This window comes from Chaetodon trifascialis, chromosome 20 (genome assembly GCF_039877785.1).
Source record: "Chaetodon trifascialis isolate fChaTrf1 chromosome 20, fChaTrf1.hap1, whole genome shotgun sequence".
Classification (NCBI taxonomy): Eukaryota; Metazoa; Chordata; class Actinopteri; order Chaetodontiformes; family Chaetodontidae; genus Chaetodon; species Chaetodon trifascialis.
In genome coordinates, this window is record NC_092075.1 from 16,949,169 (window position 1) to 16,973,756 (window position 24,588).

A 24,588-nucleotide genomic window follows, 5' to 3' on the forward strand; every position below is an offset into this window, starting at 1 on the left:
CAGGTGGGAACAGCATGTGCTAAATAAGAGAAAAGCACTATACAGATGAAGGTCAGAAGATACAGTGGGAGATTAATAATATAATTCTTTAAAGTAGAGGAATGTTGATGGTATTGTACAAAAGACAAAGGAGGATGAAAATATATATACAATACTTATTACATGATTGAATGAGTCCTTCATATACGAGTCTAATTGGTAAAACACTGATATAGATTAATGTTATTATACATATTCTAACTAAGGTAGATGCAGTACAGTTGAAGTTAACTGGAATTGACAGGAATAGCACAGAGCAAGGATCAATGTAAAGTGAGCAACAAATAAAGTATGATGAAAGATCGTAGATAATATGATCTTTTCACTATTAAAAGACAGTTTGAGGTCAAATGTTGTAAAGAAAAGAAAAAAGTGTGGTTGCATAATCTTAGAAATGTAATGTCTAAGTTGATGCAAAGCTCAGTGTGTGTGATGTCGTTTTTTATAAATCAGTTTAGAAATACAAGTTCAGGCTTCAGGCCTAATCTTTTTCTTAACCAGGCTAAATGGTGCATGTTAAATTTGACATGAATTGTAAACATGCATATCAATTATTCAATATTATAAGCAAAGGTCAGTCAAGCAGATAAGGTCACATTAATAATAAACCGCCACTCATCCTGCCCAGTGAAGTTTTATCAATACACAGCACACAACAGCCCAACATAATTTCCCTGCGTGATTTCAAATGAATGTGTAATGTCATTTCTCAAAGCAAACATGATGTGTGAATGTGAATTACAGATCACTACCAGGATTTGTGCTTTACAGCTGCATTTCCCATCACATGCACGTGCAAGTAGGGTATGTCAATCACCAAGGTCACTTGTGATCTTGGGGATCCCAGGATACTTTGCCACAAGCCCATCTGCAAAAGACCTGAACACCCAGGTAATATTTCTATTGAAATCATGGAATCAGAGGGCAAACCGCACAGCACACAGCTCAAACAGATTTACAGTGTATTCCAATTTTACCATGGCTGTAGAGAAAATGAGACACTAAACCATAACCCTGTCTAGCCTGTAGGCCCTAACTAGTCAACCAAATCTCAAGAGGCAAAAGTGACAGAAGATCCAGCAGAACCACTGAGGATTCAGCCATAAATATGCTCAGTGGAATCAGCAAACTCGTCCTTCTATACCATAATTTAAAGAAATGTAAAAGAAAGTTGTCCTCCTGGGGAGGAGGGGACTGTCATTAGGTGAGAATCAAAAGACAAGCAGACGAACACGCTCCGCTAACTTGACGCTGACACAAAGCAGGGTACTATGGGAGACTGATGCTTTGTGTCCCTGATTGCCTTTGACTGAGAACATAAGAATCAGTCATCTATGTTATACGTGGAAGAATCTGCATTCCTCCTGCCTGCAGCAGGGCCAGTGCAGCTGCCATGCATCTTGTGGATATACTGGGGGGTGGCAAAATCCCAGGAGGGAGCACTCTTAACTGGTATGCCCTTCGACAAAAAGAACTTCCTGTGCAGGGGGGCTATGGTACACAAAAATAGACATTTTTTTTAGAGAAGAGCTAGACCAATCAGTCAAAAAGGCAGATACTGTATGGTAGCTAATAGTAGCTCATCATGGATACATTGCAGAAAATATAAGTCCAGAAATCCCATTGCATAGAGATGTATTTGCATTGGCAAGGATGACAGACCCTCGTAAACGAGGAGCCAGGACACTGCAGGAGCTCTCAAATCATATGAGGAGCTCTTGTGTCTGTGCCAAACACTGAAGCTAAGGTCACTGCAACCAAGGCCTCAGAGAGCAGTGCAGGAAATGGTTGCAAGTTAAAAAGTGTCCACTTTAGCGTTGGGAAGGTTAGTTGTTTGTTAGTTATTCCCAACACGATAAAACAATAATAAAACAATAATCTAATTCAATGGTCGAAGCAGCGCAGTGAGAACATCCCAGGGTGTCTGAATCTTATTACCTCCACCAAGGAGGTTATGTTTTTGGTTGGGTGTGTCTCTCATCATGACTGAGAAAAAACTACTTGCCTGATTTTTGTGAAACTTGGTGGTAGGATGCAGCATGGGCCAAGGAAGAATACATTAAGTTGTGGAGCGGATCCTTGGGGCCATGGGGCAGAAACACAAATTATTTTTCGCTTTCACTAACATTGTGAGATTTGGCCTTGGCTGAATGAATACCATACATCTTCAATGTTCAAACCAAGGTGTGGCTATGGAATCATAAATGCACACATCGCATGCAACTAATTATACTCCCACTCATATCCAAATATAAAATTTTTAATAGATTTGGAAATACATCCAGACCTACATACAGTGGTTCAGATTTGCATATCACAGATGAGTGGACTATTGGCCTTGGCAGAGGTCTGTGCTCTCCAAATGCCCTTCTAGTTAATAATTTCAATCTACAAAATCAGAGGCCATAGGATTTAATTTTCCTTAAACCAATAACACAGTGTGATCCCTCATTACTGTCACATCAGACAATGAATAATCCAATAATACTGCTAATCTGCCTATTGTTTTTAAATCCAATGTAAATACATGTGCAGTGATACATTTATTTCAATGCTGTTTTTATTTCTTATACTTTTTTTCAAATCAGTTGAAAGCACAGCCAAAGAAGAATCACCTCATCTGACCAAGGACCCATGGTGTCAGGGAATCATCTTAGAATAGATGGACACTATTGCTCAGGATTTGTAATACTTCCATATACTGTCCACAACCCCCACAGCCGCCAGTGAACACTGGTTAAAAATTTGGCCTGGCCACTGCTGTTGTGCAAAGCACTACCTCTGGCAGTCAAAATATATGGAACAAACCAATTATAGTAATTACAGTTACTCAAACTATTGTGCCAATTTACAATCAGTATACAATCAGTATTAATGCTTAGTTTCATTGCAAGAGGGAGTGGGATGTGTAGCACTGTGAAAAATACCTGTAGCTTGTTGATATTGATACTCAAAATCTGCATTCTGTCTCTTGTGTAAAGCACCACTTCTGGCAGTCGGAAAGAATGCAGAGAAAACTGACTTGAAAATGGGAAACACATATCACAGAGGCAGTGGGAAGAAAATGCAAGAGCCAGACAAAAAGCTGGATGGCACAGTTGAGACAAGAAATATTTAAGCACTCAGGCATGAACTAAACACTCTTGACAGTGTTAAATATGACTTTTTTACTGTTATGAGTTTCACTGAAGGCAACAATTATGGTCACCTCTGCATAAAGTGTTTTTAAACATTAAATCTCTCTCTGGGACATAATACAGCTTGGTGATACTGTGCTATGTATGTATGATAAACAGGTCATTTCAGAAACCATAATGCTTGGTTAATGTCTTAATTTAGCATGTGCCTTGATGAATATGGAGACAGTCCCCACCCCTGTCTCCACCCACCACTCCTTTGCTTGCCAGCAAGTCAAGCGTACCCGCTCACCTTTGACTCTTCTCATCAAAATTTCCAAACAACAATTACTGGCAAAAAGCCCTGATAGAAACCTCCCACAAGCTAAAGGCACTTAAATTACCTAACCTTGTCTTGCTAACGCTGTACTAGCAACTTATGAGGACAACATCTGTCATGACATACATTCTTCACAAACAACCTCAAAGTCATGTGAAGTTTTCGGTCAGAATTATCGTAATCCATTGTAGCAGAACTGGCTTGTAATTGACCCTCTTTCCCCCTCTCTGCATTCCTCAGGAGAAATGGATTTGTAAAACATCCCAACTTTTAAGAGCTATTGACCATTTGAACTGTTTGCAGGAAGGCATTAATTTGGAGAGAGACAAGATGTCTGGTTGCAGAACATCTTCTCATATTCCTTCAGGGGAGCAAGAGATACAGACACTTGTACTTCAAAGGTTACCTTTCACCCAGGATGTTTCTCATGGAGGTGCTAATTCTTTCTTCATAGCCCCATGGGAGATACGAACATTAAAACCCTCTGAATGACAACTACCAGGTCTCAGAGGAACCTACAAAATCAAATAATGCTGATGGGTTGTAAATTAGACATTCCTGAAGCAAACTGTATTTGTATGTCTGTGTTCCTCTTTTCTATCACACCAGGATAACGAAATCTATATGTTTGAGTTAATTATTGATGTTCTTACAGTACTAAGCCCATAATCTGTATGATATCAATGCTTTTCCGGAGTTTCTAGCTTGTAAAATGACAAAGCTGTGATTTTAAATTTCCCACAAAGTTTGTCTGAGTTTCTACCATGGAAACATACTGCCATCGAGAGGTTCGTAGTGGTTAGGTTGAATATGCTTGACGTGAGACAGTTATTATTAGTAACCATAATAGCAATAATCATTCCGGCAAATATAGTCTGCCTTTCTTTATTTCTTTGTTATGTTGTGTTAGTTATGCCCTGAGTCATCATATATATTAGGATGAGTATTAGAAATTATCATGATTATTGTTGAATGACGTCATCTACTCATAAGAATTGTCTTATGTTGTGAGCGATGTTGAAATGCCATTGAAAATTGATAATTCAAAATGTATCTGATTGACCATAGTGAGAAGTAGATGAGCCCCTCATATGAATCATCAGAATCAGAATCAGAAAAGCTTTATTGCCAAGTACGATTTTACACATACGAGCAATTTGCTTTGGTGAGGTTGGTGCATGACACATCTATTAAAAAGAAGCTATTGAGAAAGTAAAGAATAAGACTAATTAAAATTATAACAATTGTAGTGTGTACTACCTTAATTTGATGTTGCATTCGTTGATAAAATGTCGGGGCACCACCTTCCTCAGCTAAGAAGGACTGCAGAGATTAACTGCTATAACGCTGATAAATACTAACGAATGAACTAACCGTAAACCAGTCTGATAACCTGAAGTGTAAATTCTGGATACAGGGATCGTAAATATTCAGTTCAAAAGGACACCGTCTAACCAGGACTTAAATCAAAATATCATTTATTAAGCAGAATTGTGGATAATGGGTAATGTACCATGAACAATAAGACAGAAGATGGGAGGTGATATGACAGAACACACAAGAGACTTATGGCAACACAAGGGTAAATAAATTGGCGATAGTGAGAGGCAGTCTAAAAGGAATAATGGGGACGCGAACGCAGAGTTAAGGGAAAGAACGATTAATGGAGAGAATTTGGACGAATTGACCTAATCTTAACCTCACGGACCAACTCTTATTCAAACCCACTTAGCGTGCCTACTTGGTTGCTGGCGTCCCGTTGTGCTCTGCTCCGAACTGGCTCGAAGACGTTCCAGATGTTCGTCCGCGGCTCGATCTACTTGGTGGTCTAGTGGAAGGCCCAGACCTCCAAGATGACAAACTGGTGCGGAACGGGGCGTCTCTGGAACTGGTTTGGCGGTCGGTTACAGATGATGGACTGCTCCGGATGGTTGTGAACCGGACCAAGGATCAACAGCTGGCCGCAGGGTTTGGTTCGGTTGAGTCCGTGACGGATTATTTTAGACTGATAGTACAAACTAAGAGTCTCTTCGATGGCCGGTCGAAGAAGGCTACAAAATTAGTATTACTTGCCTAAATTCACTAATGAAAACAAAACAAAACGTTGGGCTAAAGAGAAAGTTAACTTTGAAGCTTACGGCAAATTATAAGAATACGTCTTCTGAAGATTATTTACGCTACTCGGAATGGCTTGGAGTAGCTCGAAGACGAAAACTTAAGGAGCAAAACGACTGTGCAAAACTTAAGACAAAAGCAAAGAAAATAAACTCAGCTGAGAGTAACTAGACGTGAAAAGAAAAACTTAACTAACAAAACTTAGACGGAACAAAAAAACAAAACTAAAACTCTACTAAAAGGCTACTAATCTACTAATCTACTAATCTACTACAAATCTACTAACGAAACGCGCACTACACGCAGTTTTTAAAGATCGCTCCGGGGCGTGTCGAAAGGCAGGCCATCGAATCACGGGAGACTCCTTGTGACGCGCGGTGTAATCTCGCCTCATGGAGCTGACTAATCAAAGAATCATACGAGGGGCTCATCTGCTTCTCACTATGGTCAATCACATATAATTTCAATGACCAATTTTCAATGGCATTTCGACATTGCTCACAGCATGCATTAGACACTTTCTATGGTTGGGTGAAAACATTAAATGATAATCATGGTACAGTTTTATCCCAACAGGTATAATAACTCAATGAATAACTAATACAAAAATAAAGGTAGGAATAAAGAGAGGCAAATTATATTGGTCAAAATGATTATCACGATTATGGTTACTTATTGATAAATGTGCCAAGTCAAGCATATTCAATCTGACGGTTAGGAAACTCTGGATGGCAGTATGGTTTTGTGGTGACAATTCATACAAACTTTTATAAAACCGTTAAAATCAAAACTTGGTCATACTTCAGGTCAGAGATACGGGAAAAACATCAATATTATGCGTACCCCGAGTCCTGCAAGTTGAAAACATGAAAAGTTAAGTTTAACATAAAAGTCTGGTTATCTTGGAGTGTTGAGGAAAATCACACAAGCATACACAAGTTGCCTCAATGGATGTCCGGTTTACGACCCATCAGCATTTGCTGATGTTTGTGGATGTTCCTCTGGAGCCTGGCGTTTGTCTCTCCAGATGGTTTTATTGTCTTGATCACTCTTGGGGCTATCAGGAGAGAATTAGCATTGCCATGAGAAACATAGTGAGGAGAAGGTGAGGAGAAGGCCACCTTTGATGTTGAGGTGTCTGTGTCCCTGGCTTCCCTGAAAAGAAAACATGGAGGAGATGTCTCTTGTCCAGACATCTTTTCTCTCTTCGAAATCAGTTTGCATTATAGGTAAACCAGATGGTCTACAATTCAATCAGTTGGCGGGTTTACACCTCCATTTCCCTTGAGTATCACCAAAAGGAGGGAAAGAAGGGGTCAGTTAAAGGCCGGTTCTGCTACACAATCTAATATATATATATATATTAGAGGTTAATCCTCTGCTGTGGTTTCTTGATGAGGGAGCTGATGTTCGGCTCCCACTTGAGGTCCTGGGAGATGATCGTTTCCAGGAAGCAGAAAGACTCCACAGTGTCAATAGTGGAGCCACAGAGGGTGATGGGGGCAAGTGAGGCTGAGTTCTTCCTGTAGTCCACAACCATCTCCACTGTCTTTAGAGTGTTGAGCTCTAGGTTGTTCTGGTTGCACCAGGTCACCAGATGGTCTGGTCCGGTGCTGATGGTCTTTGCTTCAGAGATGTGTTTCCCAGCTTCACGCACTGTTTCCTGTCAGACAGGAAGTCCGTGATCCACCTGCAGGTGGAGTCAGGCACGTTCAGCTGGGAGAGCTTCTCCTGAAGCAGACTTGGGATGATGGTGTTAAAGGCAAAGCTGAAATCCACAAACAGGATCCTGGCATAGGTTTTTGCGGAGTCCAAGTGCTGGAGGATGAAGTAGAGGGCCAAGTTGAGCGCATCGTCTACAGACCTGTTGGCTCTGTAGGCAAACTGCAGGGGGTCCAGGAGAGGGTCAGTGATGTCTTTGAGGTGTGAGAGCACAAGGCGCTCAAAGGACTTCATGACTACAGAGGTCAGGGCAACGGGTCTGAAGTCATTAAGTCCTGTGGTCCTTGGCTTCTTGGGAACTGGGATGATGTTTGAGGAGTTGAAGCAGACTGGCACGTGACATGTCTCCAGTGAGGTTTAAAAATGTCTGTGAACACTGGAGACAACTGATCAGCGCAGTGCTTCAAGGCAGATGGGGAGACAGAATCTGGTCCAGCTGCTTTCCGGGGTTGACAAGCTATTGATTAGACACGCCCTGGAGCGATTATACTGTCTGCAGCAGGCAGCGGACACTCAGTCTAGTTGCTGTTAGCCTTAGTTCTGTTCTGTTTTTGCGTTTTTTCTTGTCTCGTCTTTTCTTTTAGTAAGTTGAGTCTTATTTTTTCTTTTGCCTCTTGCGGTTGTTTTTCCACTGAGTCTCCATTTTTTCCTTAAAACTACTTCTCACTATCGCCAAACTCATTCTGCCATTGTCTGGCCATAAGTTTCTCTCTGCAATTGTTTGCATTCCCCATATCCTCTGTCGTGCTATCCATTACTCATTAGTCATTATTGTGTTAATAAATAAGACTTTTTTATTCAAGTCATGGTCAGACAGTGTCCTTTTGAGCTGGGTATAAACAATCCCTGTATCGAGAGTTCACGCTTCAGATTATCAGACTGGTCTACTGTTGGTTCATTCGTTAGCATTACATCAGCATTACAAGATTTAATCAATAAAATCCTTCTTAGCTGAGGAAGGTTGGTGCCCTTGGTATTTTATTAACAAATGCAGCATTAAATTAGAGGTTTAATAAGTTGATTCCCCTACAGCATGTAGCCATCATCATATTTAGCAGCTTAGTTATCTGAAAAACTGTTTTGAGCAGTGTCATAACTTTCTTCGTCAACATAATTTTGAAGGCTCACAAAATTATTATCATTATATATAAATGTGAAACAAATCAATGTATGTTTGTAAATGTATTTCTGATGCACACAAACTTTTCTTGTTTTAACTAAACTTAGTAGAAATCCACAAATATATGTAATTGAGTATCTGCAAATTTCCTCAAAAAGATATTGGATGTTGTTACATTTATATAGTGACCAGCAATTACAAATTGCTTCATTCACATGCAATTTCAACAGGGAATTATATGTAGCCAATGAGATGCTCTTTCTGTGTCAGCCAATCACATAAGCCTAGAACTTCTCAGCAGTGACAGCTTATTCCCCATTATATTATGCTGTTGCTTACACTGCATGAAAAGTAACATTCCTGTCAATTTCCGTCACTGTAAATTGCCGTGGAAGTTCTCTCTCAGCCCCTGTGACTGTGAGGTGTTAAAATGCAAATGTAAATGCTGCAAGCTATACAAATGCAAATTGAGAGTTTTCTTTTTTCATGAGGATTTAAAAGTGTGTTTAAATAATTTCATAGGTTACATACAGGATAAGTGTCCGTCTTTTTCCACTTAAATCCACTTAATCAAATTGTGAAAATTAAAGCATCTACAGTTCACATCACAATTTTTCGCTTTTGCCACCACAACACCAGATGAAAAATGGTTGCGTGATTAGCTTGCAAAATTCCAGCAGGGTCTGTCCACTGATGATTCTTTAAGTAGGAATAAAAAAGGGAACACACCAAAATCACTTTTCTTTTTCTAATTTTCGATGATGTCAAACAGTTTAAAGAAGTTTACATGTGCATATACATATTAAATATGCAGGTACAAAAATAGAAATTAAAAATACCTGGCAAAAATCACAGCATGTTTTTCTTTCTACACAACAAAAATTGTCATGTGAACAAATTGTTTTTTCTTTTTAAAATTCTTTTCTAGAAACTAAAAAAAAAATCTGACTTACATGAAGGAAAGCTTAAAGGGATAGCTTAGTAAAAAATTTAATTTCAATCTCGCTGTGCAGTCTTTAGACTATTGTCAACTCTGCATCCTTTAAAAGTAAAAATATATGAAAAAAGAGTTGCTGATTATAGTTTGTTTCCCGGGCCTGGCACAGAAGACCTCAAACTCAGTGTCCTAAGTTTCAGCCAGCGTGCAGAGTGGCATGACTACAGTTACCCTTTCTCTAGTGTGGCTTAACTGCACAGTGGATGTGTTGACCACACATCTTCCAACAATTCGTTCAACAGGGAGAAACGATACTGGATGTGAGGTGTCTGTTCCCTGCAAACTCCAAACTTCTACTGGCTTGCCATAAAAATGGCACTCTGGGTGGGGCTGAAGCCAAGAAACTTGTGCAACGACATGTTTGAATGCAGGACCTTTAGACAGGACATTAACAAGCAAGAACTGCTTAATAATAGCTGGTCTTGGTTCAGACAGAAGGTCAATGGTGGAGGATTGTCTCGGCAGTTCACGCAATTGGCGGTTGACGTAAACAGAGAAATGGCCACGATAAAAGCCAGACTGCTCGCTCTGGAGGAGCGGCCCCAACCGGACTGCAGCTGTGGAGAAGACCTGAAGAGGAAGAGACGGGTGCATAACCCAAAAATTGCAGTAAGTAACGTTAGCATTTAATACTACATTGTGCAGTTTTTGGCCGCCAAACTTTTATTATTCTTATTGCACAACGTTCCAAAAGTTTGGTTTGTTCACGCTGCATTTAACATTACATTATGTTTTTGTATTTTCAAGGAAAAGGTGCGCCGTCTGCACAACAGTGACGCAAACGACAGGCGATATGAACCTGAGCAGGGGTAAGTTAATTAAATACACAGGAAATATTCTGCAGAATATAAGTAAACGCAAACGTTGCATGACCTGTACTTTTTGTGTTTTACAGACTAAACTCGCCCCACAACGAAACGGTGATGTCATATTTGATGGCGACTTTAACTGGGAGTCCAGACATGGATGGTGTGGAGAGAGAAGTCCTTTTATGTAAGTTGTTTTTTTGTTTTTTTTATTTAACCCCTTTCTGTTGTTTCTAGTTGTTGTTGTGGTTGTTTTTACTTTACTGAAACCTGTCTTAATCATTTCAAACCAATATATATTTTCTTCCAGCGGCCTGTAAGAAATATTATGAGATGGTGTGGAGGAGCTTCAGGTATGCCCAGGCAGCTCTTTCAGTTCAGGCAGCAGCTGTGAAGATTTCAGCTGGCAGCAGACAAAGAAGGAAGCGGGTAAGAGTCCCATGAATGCCGCTTTATTTTCACAACAATGTAAAAATGGGCTGAATTTTATTTATTAGCTGCATTGTTTTTGACAAACATGCTCACATATGTTATCATGTGTTATTGTTTCTTAGCAGTACTAATATTATATTAACACCTGTATTTACAGCTTCTGGAAGCAAGAAGGAGTGTCCTAGCCACCCAGCAGGAAATAGATTTTTGGCAGGGGGTCACTGCGGACATGATGTCTGATGAGGAGGATGACACCGTGGAAGGGGAAGCTGGGTGGGTCATAAAGCCTCCATCTTTCCGCAGTCAGAGGCTCTCCCGACTCTGCCAGACACTTTAAGAGCGGCTGGAGAGCGACCCAAAATATGTGGCGACACACCGAAAGAGGCTTTGCATTGAGTCCCCATCAAAGCGACCGGCACCAACTGTGTATGACCCAGAGGCAGCAAAAAGGCATTTTCAGAGGCCTTAGGCATGCTCCATAGAACAGCGCCATGGCCCAACCCAGAGACTGTGTGAACCCCCACATTTCCTTTCTTTTTTTCCTTCCCTTGTTAATGTGTGTGGCACAATTTCATTAAAGACTTTTTTCAAAATGTTTCTGTCAACTGTGTTCTTTGTGTTCTACTGTGTGGTAGTGTAGAAGGTGGATCGCCAAATAAATCAATGAATCATCAATCAAATAAAATATATATATCATCTATATTTTATATATACATAAATATAACAATATAATAATTATTTAAATATATTAATTTCTTATATAGTATTTAATATGTATTTATTATTATTATTATTATTTGTGGCGCACAGATGACCAATAGCAGTAGAGTTGTCATCCAATCACATGATCGCTCACTCATGTGATTGCAGTTGCTATCCAATCACATGATGGTTTCCTTTTAAAATGTCTGTGGAATCATTCAATGGTTGTTTGTGAAGTCAGCAGGCCAGCCTGAGTAGATCAACATCGGTAGCATTCATGTGCTAATTAGAGCTATTTGCACCTTTGCGAAGGCGCGATTAACCCCGCCCCCCGCCGACAGATGGTTCGTTTCCGATGATATTCGGAGCCGGCGAAGTTCCCCGTAAACTTGCCGTAAATCGCCGAAATCAACGAACTTCGCGGGGATTTACGGGTCGAAAATGTGGTTTTGTCATGCAGTGTTAGTTATGGCAGTTACTTCATTGGAACATCCAATAATAGCACAAAAGTCTGACATTTTCTACTATTTGAAAGGGTCAGAACACCTCTGCATGACAGCAGTGACAGAGATGTATCTCACAAGCTTGAATATTAGTTATTTGTTCTAACTCTAGCCTTTGAGCGCCTTTTTGCATTTTTGAGTGCTGATTTAATGGATAACATCTTGAGAGACATTTGGGCCTCAGAGCGTGAAGCACCAGGTGTAATTCTCACCTGCAAGAGTGCTAGAGAGTGCTCGACAGGTTTCTGTCATTTCACTGGCTTTAAAAAGCCCTTTACCAAAGGATGCACACCAGCATCATCAGTGCTGAAAAGCATCTACTCTCGTAACACCCTGTAGGGTAGAAGGGGCTCTTGTACCCTGGATAGCACCCCCTCTAGAGACACACATTTCTATTATAAATGAGTAAGATAAAATTTCTGTTGGATTTGTGCCGTGTTGTTCTCCCGTCACTTCACATTACGTCTGGTTGTCAGTTGGCGGTTTGTTTGTGTGTTGCTCTGCTTGCTTTTTAACTGAACTAGCGTCACTTCTAACAGCTGTTTGTGATCATTTGACTGCTAAATTGATTTTATAGTCTGCCTGTACTATTTTATGGACTATTTATGAGCTACATTTGTCCAATCTTCGATCTGCATTGATTTTATGACAGAGGCCTCCAACTGCTCCTTCTGGGATGCTATAGCCATATCGTGGAGGCACGGACACTTTCAGTTCTATTTTTTATCAATGCCACTGCTCAGCTCTCCTCTGGACTGCTCTGGATACCTTTGGTTAAGTCAAATCCAAGTTTAGGAGCAACTCCTTGACTCGTTTGTTGCAGAATCCTCCCATATTCCCGACAACAACACTATACTTCCCTGGTCCCCCTGTAACCACAGGGCTGCAGCCACTGGCCGTATCACTCCACGAGAAGGGCCCCTGGCCCCACAGTTCAAGAAAGACACTGAATTTTTACATCTATTGGAAGGTCTGAGCTTCACACAACATGTTTGTAAACCAACCCATAGCTGTGGTCATCCCTCAGACCTTGTCATTACATGGGGACTTTCTGTTGACATTTCGTCAGTCCTGGATGTGGTTCTGTCTGATCACTACTTAATTGAATTCATAGTCTCTCTTCATATGCTTCATTGTAATTCTAGACACACTGTGAAACAGCAATATCTTACATCTGAATTGGCAGAAAATATTATCTTGCGTATAAATAATATGCCTGAGTCTTTGCCAACTCTCCAATCATCTGCTGATGATCTGGTGGATAATCTAAATGCATAACTACAATCTGATATTGACCATATTGCATCAGTCAGATGCAAAAAAATGAATCAAAAACAGACACCACCATAGAGAAAACATAACATCAACCAACTCAAAAGAAACTATTGCAAAGCTAAATGGAGATGGACAAAGACAAAATTTCAACAGCAGTCAGAAATGCCAGCCAATGTAATTTTTCTCAATTTATAAATAAAAATTGTAAAAATCCAGGAATTCTTTTTTCAACTGTTGGCAGTCTAATGAACCCTGCCCCAACTACTACTCAGATCCATACAATGAAATTTCTGCATATTTTAGAGGTAAGATTGCAGCAATCAGACCAAACATTACCAGAAAGAGATCCAGAGATCAAATGCATAATGCACTGCTTTTCACCAGTGGAGTTGGAAATGCTCAAGAAAATTGTATGTAAGTTAAAATCATGTGCTTGTGCTCTTAATCCCATTCCCACAACAAAAATAATAATTAATCACTCACTGTTCACAGACACCTTACCTACAGATTTTAATTACAATTACAATTGGTAATTTGGCAGACGCTTTATCCACATCTCTAACTAGAGACCAAGGTCCAACCTGCCAAAAACTGTTTTTAAACAGCTAAATGATTTCTTCTGTGCCAACAGTGTGTTTGAAAAATTCCAGTGTGGTTTTAGGGCCCAGAGCAGTGGAGGATCAGTCCTCTAATAGAATAGACTTGACATGGTATCCCGCAGGGCTCTATCTTAGGCCCAGTTCTTTTCAGTTTTTAATGTTACAATTTGGTAATATTATTAGAAATCATCACATCAATTTCCCTAAAAAGCTGAGAGAGAGAGAAACTGAACATCTAAATCTATGTACACTAAACATCAAGGAACAAATCAAAAACCTTTGTTTTATCATTTAATCTGGCAAAATTTTATGAGGAAACTGTCCTATCATTGAACTAGTATGATGCTCTTCTGTCTGATGAGTCAAAGAAAGGTATTGGTCAGTTACAGCTCGTTCAGAATGCAGCAGCACGTTTTCTGATGAAAACCAGGCGGACATTACTCCTATCTTAATATCTTTACACTGGTTGCTTGTCTGTCATAGAATTAATTTTCAAGTTCTTTTGTTGTTTTTTTTAAATCACTGAAGTTGCCCCGTCTTATCTGTCTGACATGGTTAAGAAATATGTGCCTGCTAGGTCTCTTAGATCCTCTGACTCAAACCTCTTGATTGTTCCTGAGGCCAGAATGAAAAGGCACAGACAGGCAGTCTTTGTTAATTATGCCCCAAACTTTTGTAACAGCCTGCCTGAAGGTCTTAGGGGTTCTAAATCTGTTGACACCTTCAAACGAAATCTTAAGACACATCTTTTTAACACTGCTTTCTCCTGAAGTGGCTTTTCTTTTTACCTGACAGGTGGTTCATTTTGTCTCACCCTGTTGTTTTAATTTTATGTTATTTTCCTTGTTTTCATTATTTTATCACACATAATCATTATTTGCTTTTATGTTAGGTGCTTTGTGTTGCATTTTGTGCATGAATTGTGCCATGTAAATAAGATTAAAAAGCATGGCCACCATCCACCGTAATTATCACAAGGGGCAGTGCAAAGCAGAAAAATGGCCATGACTCATTAGCAATTTGTTCAGTCATCTTAAATCTGGGTATGTCAGGTCATGTTCGGGTGTTAGGTCTACCAAAGCATTTTGAGCCTGGCAAACAAATGTGTAAATACACATCCAGTGGACAGAATTCCACCAATTCTATTTAATTAGTTAGCCTAATGGATGATCAGAGGTTGTCTATCAGCATTATTTGGCTAAATTGTTAGCTAAAGCTAGTGTTAAATGCCACATCACTGATTTGGTAAGCATTCATAACTCAAACATATTTAATCATACAAAACAAGAGAGTTGTGAGTTACCTGTAGAGAGCTGTCTGACCTTCATCCTCTCTTTTTGTTCTAATTCATAATTGCAGACTGTGCAGATGTAAGGCTGTGTGATCATAATAAACACTACCCTTGAATCTATGCCTAAGTGTCTGGCTGACATGAAATGAAAATGCATTTGTAAATCAAACTCCGTCAGGAGAGTCTCCAAAAGCCCACACGCACATACAGTTAAGTTCACACATGATGAGCAGACAATTGTGGATTTCTACTAAATTTATTTAAATCAAGAAATATTTGTATGTGCGTCAGAAATGTATTTGTGAATTTTATTTTTTTGTGGATTTATTTCACATTTATATACAATGATAGCAGTTTTTGGTGCATTGAAAAATATTTATGTGGCAAGAGCCCTTATATATAATTTCCTGCATTCATTAATACAGTGACCGATTTGACTCCATAAACTGCATATTTGTTTTGATATCGTTAATGGATAAAATAGGAGAAAAATAAACTCGTCAGCTGACCAATTGCTGGCTCATACTTGCTGTGTCCCCATAAGGATAAATGGGTGGAACAGCATTGGGCTTCAATATAAGTTCTGTTGGAAAATCCATCTGTTTTTATGTAAAATTTTCAAAACAGTGCTCTGGAAAATGACTACTGCAAACAAAAGTTTTCTCTGTCTCAAATTTTCAGATCCTTTGTTAAACAAGAAGTGCTAACCTGCTAAAATTAGAGATGCATAGCTACACACTGCTTCTCCTCTGATACGCCTTGTTTCACCGCAGCCCCACCCTGCAAATTGAGAATGTTCCTTAGGTATGTTACATATGTAACCCTGGCTGTCTGAATGTGTGTCTCTTACACATTAATCTTCTGCAGTGCTGGGGTGGAAATTGTCAGGCATGCCGTTGACTGCTTATTTCGCTCATGATGTGTTTTTTAGCATGCAAAAAACACCATATGGACATGACACAAGCTTGATGTCAATTAGTGGGGGGGGGGGTCTTTAGGAATATATTCATCAATGACATGTACATTCATAGCAATCATTAACAGATTGCTGAGGTGATTTTTCAGTATTTCTAACCTGTTGAGGATAAAGACTCAAGGACTTCCTTTTCAGCAAATTGATAAAAGGAGAACCTCACGCTTAGTGTACTTTAGTTGGAGCTGAAGATGAAGTTTCAGTTTTTCAATTTGTACCATTTCATACAAGTTAATCTTAATAGAATCTCGTGTGTGTGTGTGTGTGTGTGTGTGTGTGTGTGTGTGTGTGTGTGTGTGTGTGTGTGTGTGTGTGTGTGTGTGTGTGTGTGTGTGTGTGTGTGTGTGTGTGTGTTTGAGTGTGTACATGTGTGTGCGCGCATGTGCATCAGTGCGTGCATGCGCATGTGTGCGTGTTTGAGAGAGCTAGGACAGAGAAACACGGGGAAAGACAAAGAGAAAAGAAGCTGCTTCTCATCAATTTGGGAGACAGTCGTCAATGTTCATTTGTATGGCTCTCCTGTGGCTCTACAGTGTAGTTCAGCTATCACAAACACAGATGAATAAAATCGCTGCTTTCCTTGTTTGTACGAAGGTCAGCTAAATAGGATTTTATTTTGATGTGTATCAAAAAAAAACAAAAAAAAACAAGAAAAAAAAACCTCTCTGCACTTTGTATTGAGAAATGAGCAACTCTGAGCATGTCATTGGACTATTAAAAATAACGTTTGGAAAGTTAACAGGATACATGACAGCATTCACACTGACCGCTCCACATCACAGTACACACATGCAGAAGGATTCCAACGCAGGGCTGGTTCCCATTTAGCTCAGTTCAGTCGGCCTCTAAGTGGGTGTCCTACTCATGATGTAAAGGCATAAGCTGCAGATTTGGTTGCTAGGATGCAGTCATGAACGTGTACACTGCTACACATTGAAGAGTACCAGCAAGGGAGGAGCAGCAGCAGCAAAGACTCATTTAAGCAGTGTTGTTTTCCTCAGTCCACACAATGACACTGTGCACTGCGACGCTGCAGTAGAAAGGCCACATGGCTGCGCTTTATTTTTTTCTTCCTTTTTTTCTACTGTGCACTTTACCTTGAAAGTACAATTCTTAATGTTTGCAAGAGGAACTATGAAAGCGTGGTTAGCGAATGAAGCTAAGCTTTTATCTTAAGAATGTTTTTCAGATTTTGTTTTCACATGACATTTATTAGGTAGCTATACATTGTCAGACACCAGAAGACACATTGAACTTACATACTGTATCGCCTGAGTGGTTTTCACTGCACTAGTAAATTTGCCAAGGCGAGCCACACATTTATGTATATAACCTCTGCAATCAACAATCAGGTCCACAGGGCGTCTGCAGGCAGGAACCACACTGTTCCCCCATGCCAGCACCACACCTCAGCCCCCTACTGCATATCAGTGCCACAGCTTTGTCAGAGTTTGCAGAGCACCAGTTAAGGTCTAACTTTTACACAGTTCAAAGTGTGCCCCTTTTCTGAATAGGGTCTACTGTTGTCACAGGGGATGGGTTTTGGGCCCAAGTGCAGAACCCCCACAACATGGATAAAATTTATGTCAACTTTTAATCTTAAATTGGCAGGACCAGATTAGCAGCAACAAGGACAGTCTCTGGTATCATGCAGCAGTCACAGGCAGGCAAAGATTTGGGATGTGTTGAATACAAAGTCTTAGAGTCTCTTTAAGTGTTTGGTGTGGCAAACATACTCAGGCAAACAAAAATCCAGGAAGTGAAAAGCAAGACTCATGGTCAGGGACAAAAGGCTAAAGTATTGACTGGGGAGCAGGAGATCAGGCGTGGTCAGAAACAGGCAGGTTTGGCAACAGGAGATCAGGCCATGAGATAGCTTGCATGAGAACAATGACAGTCTGGCAAAGAATGAGTGTGGCAGAGCAGCTGATATACTGCACTGATTGCTATGAGTCTCAGGTGTGTGATCAGGTGAGCAGGCAGGTGGGCATGGCTGATAGTGGAAAAGTACTGAGGGCACTAGCAAGCAGATGAGGAAACAATGGCAGCAGGTAAGAACCAAATATACTGCGACAACCATTTAGCAATGGTCGTCATTTTAATGATTTTTAAAAGCGGGTAAAATTATCTAGCTAGAACACCCACAGTTATCTTAAAAGCAGTGCGGCCGGACTAAAAAACTGTCTGGGTACAAAGAAATTCCAACCTTGACAAAGCAGTTTTGTCCTTAAATTCTAGTTTCAAGTGTTAGACCACTCAGAACCAGCAATAAAATCTCTGCCACAAGTTAATTATACGATAATTAAGGACAAAAGAGCCTGTAACATAAAAACTGCATGATAGGAAGATATATCTGTCAGACAACAAATGAGCATGTGTTGCCTTGATTGAAGACATTTATATTTTAGAGTAGATTTTGGTCACTCACACACTTTAAAACAGCAGTCAGTAGCAGTGCAGCAGATGGAAAGGAGCTAGGAATGGGCATTGAAAGGTCATTTTAAAAAAAATAAAATGAAAACTCCCCAGGTGAATGGCCTCATACCCTCCTACTTTTTCTGGGTTTCTGCATGCACGGAACAGTTTGGTACTGAAAGAGGAACATCAGGAGAGATTGGCACCTTGGGTGTGTGAAGCACAGTTAATTATCCTTTAATTTTTTGTACATTTGAAATAGTTTTTTGCCGCCCCAGTGGGTCCAGAAGGAAAAGTTCTGGCTATGCCCCTGCTTATCTGGCCCATGAATACATTTTTATTTCTTAAAATGGGCCGTGCAGTGAATGAGTTTGACAGCCCTGAACTAATGAACTAATTATGATCTATACCTATGGAATAGGCGAGGTGTGGAAATAAATGTTTTCATCCTCCACATGTGTCCATGTGTGGAAGAAAGACATCAAATTTTTGGTTCTTGAGGTCCCATTTGGCAGCTGTAAAAGTCTCACATGAATAACTGCAAACCTGCATAATAACAGTTGTGTTTAAAGGGCAGCATTCAGTGCCAATGCAAGAATAAATACAATGTTTATATACTGTAATTTAGAGGAAATAAAAAAAAAAAAAAAACAGTCCTTGGGATAAAGATCCAGAGTGGGTTACTGTAAGATGACTGGTGAGGGGATATAATCGTCATCATATGTCTCTTCTAAGAATTCTGGGTCAGGGTACACTGACTTTTTTTTTGGTTTTTGATATGTGTTGCACATATCTGAGAAGTAATGGTGCACAAAAATTTTCTGCTGCAGAGCTGAGCAAGTCGCAAGTCTGCACTCATCCTATATGAGGAATTGCTGTGTTTCCACATATTATGTGGAAACATGAAATAGCCTGATGTTGTCAGTGCAACAAAAAGACCAGTGATTGAATGACTGATGGTAAATGAGTGAGGGGGCTTTTTCTTGCTGCTTTCTCTAGATTATTTCTGTGAAGAGATAAAAATAAGTAACGGCCTTCTTGATTATCATTACTGGCTGCTGCCATCACATGGCACTGGACTCAAGCTGCTGGGAACCATGAGAAATCAAGAAAAACAAGCAAGAGGCACCTGCAGGCAGCAGAGAGGTAGTCTTGTAAAAAGAACCCATTGTTTGTCTTTTAGCTTATGTTGTGAGTTGAGGCCTTTAGTGAATTAAAAATGCATCTTTTAATTTGTGTTTCTGTTTTGCTCTGTCTCTCTCACTCGTCCATTTCCATCCACAATTTCACTGAAAATATACAAAAGAAATGCCTTTCCATCCACTACTTTAATGTATTTGGTGCAGTTGGTGGCGCGACTTTCTTCAGGCTGGAGCCATGAAACCACTGCAGAGGGAGAGGGTGTTATTAAAAAGACGATGGTCAGGCCTCAAATGAATGAAAACCATGTGGAAAATGCAATGGAAATATGTTTACCATGTTTCTTTCAAGTATTCATTTGAGGAAGGTCACAGTTCCCTCACTGCTCCACACAAAGATGATGGTCAGGTCTATTTTTCATCCATCAGTAACTTCAGTGGACGTTTAAGTGACATGCTTGCTGCATATGCTGTACTGTGTTAATGCCATCTCTCTCAGTTCTATATCATAAACCCACTTTTGCACTACTGTTATCAATGCTAATATATGCTCTCAACTGTTCTCAACTATTGGCAACAGTATTTTTATAAACTGTATATATTGTGCATATGCAAAGTTGTGGTATTTCTCAAGCGCAATACAACATATGACATTAATAGTTTTCTCATAAGAATATTGGGAATAGCACTTTTTATGGCAGTAGGATTTTTATGGCATTTGCTATTTTTCTAATCTTTACAAACATCCTCATGCATAGTTGTTTTTCTATTCATTATCCTGTGCACTTTTTTTTATCTTGACCTTTTCATGCCACTGTGTTTGCTTTTTATAATACTTGCTGGCTGTAACGGCTGAATCTCCGTGGTGTGGGATCAATTAAGTCTTATCTTATCTTATCTTATCTTATCTTATCTTATCTTATCTTATCTTATCTTATCTTATCTTATCTTATCTTATCTTATAAAGCAGTGGCACTATTCACTGGCACAAAACCTCAGTCCAGCCAAATGCAGTTTGACTGTTTAGTCTTTCAGAGCGTAGACTCGAGATAGTATTCTTTGCTGGTACCACTCAAACCTGTTTTGTATCAACTCTTACAAAATATCTTGTTCTGATCGACTTTATTGTGATCAGACCTTTCTAAACCTTCATATCCCCTTTGCTGCCTTTGTAGTTATCATTGTCGTTACTTGATTTTTTATTTTTTTTTCCTCACCTGTATTTCCACTTTCCCCAGTTTACAGTTTAGTCTGCACATGCTCCACTGCCATGGAGTATTAATAAACAAAAAATAAATAAATAAATGAATGAAACAAAGCTGCAGTGAGTACATGCATATTTGTATGCTGTGCTGTTTCTGGCTGTGTTTCTATTACAGGCAGCTTTGAGTTCATCGCTGTTAGTGCTGTTGAAAGAGGAGATACTGCGGAGACCCCAAAGGATGTCACGATGCCTAAACATAGCATTCTTAGCATATCAACTAGAAACGGAAAGGATATGAGAATATGTTATAGATAGACCTCTTTATTATTCTTTGCAAGCAGGCCAGGAACTAGTGTGTGCAAATCTTTTTAAGAGCACTTTCCAAGCTGTGCTGATGATTGTTTCTCTTAATGCTGCTGGCTAAGTGGCTCTAGGTGAGAAGAAGTGGACACTGTTTGTCATGACCAACTTCGCTCCTTTTCTTCGCCGAATGAATTTGCATTATTTAATGTCGCTGTGGCTGCACTCATGACAGTTTTCTCTCCTGTCATTTTGTGACTTAAAAACACAATGCACTTAACCCCACCCTACGCTGGTGTCCATTAACACACTTTATTATTATGCTGCGAGTAGTGACCTTTGAAAAAGCACTCAGGATTTCCTTCTTTTTTTTTTGTGCTATTTCTGTAGACTCTCCAGACAAACATGGAAATCCACTCTAGAGGTGCAAATATATGACCTGTCCCTGCCTGTCTCTGTCTGTGACGACGGACTCCCTCCCTTCTTGCTTGCCCAACCAGCTATCTCACCTGGATTTACCTGAAACGTTTGCAGGCTCATGCTGGCTTTTTGCTCCAACTCATCATCCTATTAAATGTAAGTCAGTGTGTGAATGAGTAATTGTATAAATGAGCTGGGAAGTGAATGAATAATTAAGTAAATTGGTGAGTCCAAGAACTCGCCGTACAGAAACGCCAAAGATGCGTTCATTTAGAAACAGTGTCTCCATTCATAGTTTCTCCACCAGAGAGCGCTGACAAGTTTTTTTTAGTTACTACTTTTTTTTAATCCTGTTTTCATTTCATTTCGTAATGACTGACAATGATCAGTGGTCTTCTTCAGGTGTCCAGCATTTATGTATTGTCAATTTGTGATTAAATGTCAAATCATCAATCAAACATATACCACGACAACATTCCCAGTCTTCATCTCTGTAGTGTGGTCACAATATACTTTCTAGTGCTTTTTGTTTTGATTTTGCCACGGTTTTCGTTTACTTATTTACTATTTTATGTTGAATGAGTTTCTCCTAGTGTCGTGTTTTTGTTTTTTTTCCACCCTCCCTTCGTCTTTTTCATGCCCTTGTGATTGTGGATTAGTCCCTCGGTAGCCTTCCCTCTCGTCTATATTTAGTCAGTGTGTTTTCCCTCTTCATTGGTCAAGTCGTCTGCATATGTCCTGTGTTTGTTTCCTGCCTGACCCTTAATGGTTTGTTATTACCTTGGTAATTTATATTTCTGCTGGCGGTCTGCAAGCTTTTCCGCAAACGACCTCCCAGTCGGCACTCCAGGAGATTAGGCTCAGGTTTTTGAGCCTGTAGCCTTTCTGTCCTGAGCCAACCTCCCGGACCGCGAACTGCCAGCCAGCCTCTCTCTGGCCGGCTAACCTGCTGCCACCTCCAGCTCCTGAATCAACTAACCACCGGCCTGCTCGCCTGCTGCCAGCTCCAGCTACTGGGCCAGCTAGCTGCTAGCAGCTATTGGCTAGCTTCCTTCTTGATCCTGCGGTCCCCTGAGGGTGGCAAGGCTGACACCTGCTCATGGGCTCCAGCTGTCTCCAGTTTCTGAGCTGCTGCACTCCACTGCCCTGTTCCCGGCCTACAGCCTCGCTGACCGGTTGACGGCCTCCAGCCCGGCTGCCCTGCCTCCAGTCTTTGTTCCAGCGTTCCAGCCCCCAGACTCTGATCCTTCTCTCCAGACACATCTTCAGTCTCCAGAATGGTCCCACTACACTGTTGGACCTGCAGAGGGGTTCCACCTTTGCCACAGGCCTACTACCTCACTTCCAGCTGTCCCTTGAAGGGGTGGGGGTTACTGTCATGGTTTTTGCTTTTAGTTTAATGAATTCCTGTTTTATGTTGACTTTCTTCTCATGTGTTGTGTTTTGTTTTACTTCCTGGCTTTGTCTCTGTTCCGCCGTTGTGATTGTGGATTAGTTTCACCTGTCCTTTGTTACCATTCCCTCTCTGTATTTATTCCATTTAGGCACTGTGTTTTCCCTCTTTCAGTGGTCATGTCTTCTGCATATGTCCCCTTGTCCTGCATTTGTATTCTGCCTGAGCCTTACTGGTTTTCATTAGCTCAGTCATTTGTATGTCTTCCTTTTGTATTTTAAATTTCCCCTGTCTGCTCCTTCGGTTTGTGGCCTGCCTCTGTCTGGATTCAGCTATGAAATCTGGCTTTTTGTTCTTCAACCTGCCCTGGTGCTCAGCATTTGGGTCTTTTAAATTGTTGAAATCTTCCAGATTTGGCTGATAAATCAACCAATAAATAAATCAGGATGGTCCCTCTACTATGATGTCAAAAATTGAAAATATCAGCGTGTTACAATGTCCTTACGCTTTGAGATAATCATAAAACAGGGTCATACCATAAAGCAACAATCATATATGTATTACAGGGGGTTGACAATAGCAGAACTTGTCTTATGTATGTATGTACATAATTAATATTTAATGGCTCCTTTATAATTAAGAGATTATGATGTGAAATATCATCATTAACTGTCTGTTACACATATGTGTGTTCACCTCTTAACTCTGGTTGAAAGGTTGTCAGTGATAATCACATAAAATAATCTCCCTCTCTTTACATGAATGTCTAATGGCTCGTTACAGATGCACGTTGTGAGCCCTATAACTTGAATATTTACATCATGAGAGACAGCAGGAGTGCTTGTTGTTTTGATGCATGATAATGTATATGAAGTTAAACCTGGTGGGCATGAACACAGCATAAACAGAGAGACTTGCTGCCTTATGTCAGCTCAGTGTCACATCAGCACTCACAACTGGAGCCTGGAATGCAGCTTATTAGTATCCAAATGTAATACCTGAAACTACTCCCAAAATACAATTTGCTCAAAGCAGTGACTTAAGTACATGTGGGATAAATTTAATGCTCCATGTTTTAGTTTATTTGCCACAACCCTGTTCTGTCTTGAACAGCTTATGTGCTCATATGTACACTGAGGGTTATTGGTTGATGTAATCATTCCTTGTGTCCACACTGGCTGCAAAATGATCCCTCTCTAAGGTCTTTTCAATGTAAGTGATGGAGGACAAAATCCACAGTCCTGTATCTGTGCAAAAAATGAACTCCAGCATTTAGCCAAAGCTCTGAGGCTTTAACAGTCTGAATTAGGCAAATGAAATGGGTATCTTCCAAAGTCTTTTTAATACAAAATGTCCTCTTTGTGCTTCCCCAGACAGTGTTCCCTTGCTGAGCTGAAGTGGAGGGATAGTAACAAAAAGAGGAAAATCTCTATTAAAAAGACTCAAACTTTGGAAGATTCACACTTGAATTGTTCAACACAGAGTGCTGAAGCCTCATATTATCTTCAGCTGAACTTTGAGCTGAAGATTTGAGCTTATTTTTTAAACAGAATGAGGACTGTGGATTTTGTCCCCCATCTCTTACAGTGCCACTGAAAAAAAAAAAATAAAAAAATCGAAGTTCACAGCAGAGGGTGAACAGAGGGAGTCATCAAACCGACCTACAGGGCTTTTTAATACGCACAAG

General features: G+C 40.1%; 1 protein-coding gene across 1 annotated transcript in view; it reads left to right on the top strand.

The window, feature by feature from the left end:
• Nucleotides 1-2,043: 2,043 nt before the first annotated feature.
• Nucleotides 2,044-24,588, top strand: part of barhl1b (BarH-like homeobox 1b) — a 336,897-nt gene continuing 314,352 nt past the window's right edge. Inside the window, exon 1 of the mRNA XM_070988247.1 lies at nucleotides 2,044-2,053. The gene's annotated coding sequence lies outside the window, so the exon portion shown is untranslated. The remainder of the gene's footprint in view (nucleotides 2,054-24,588) is intronic.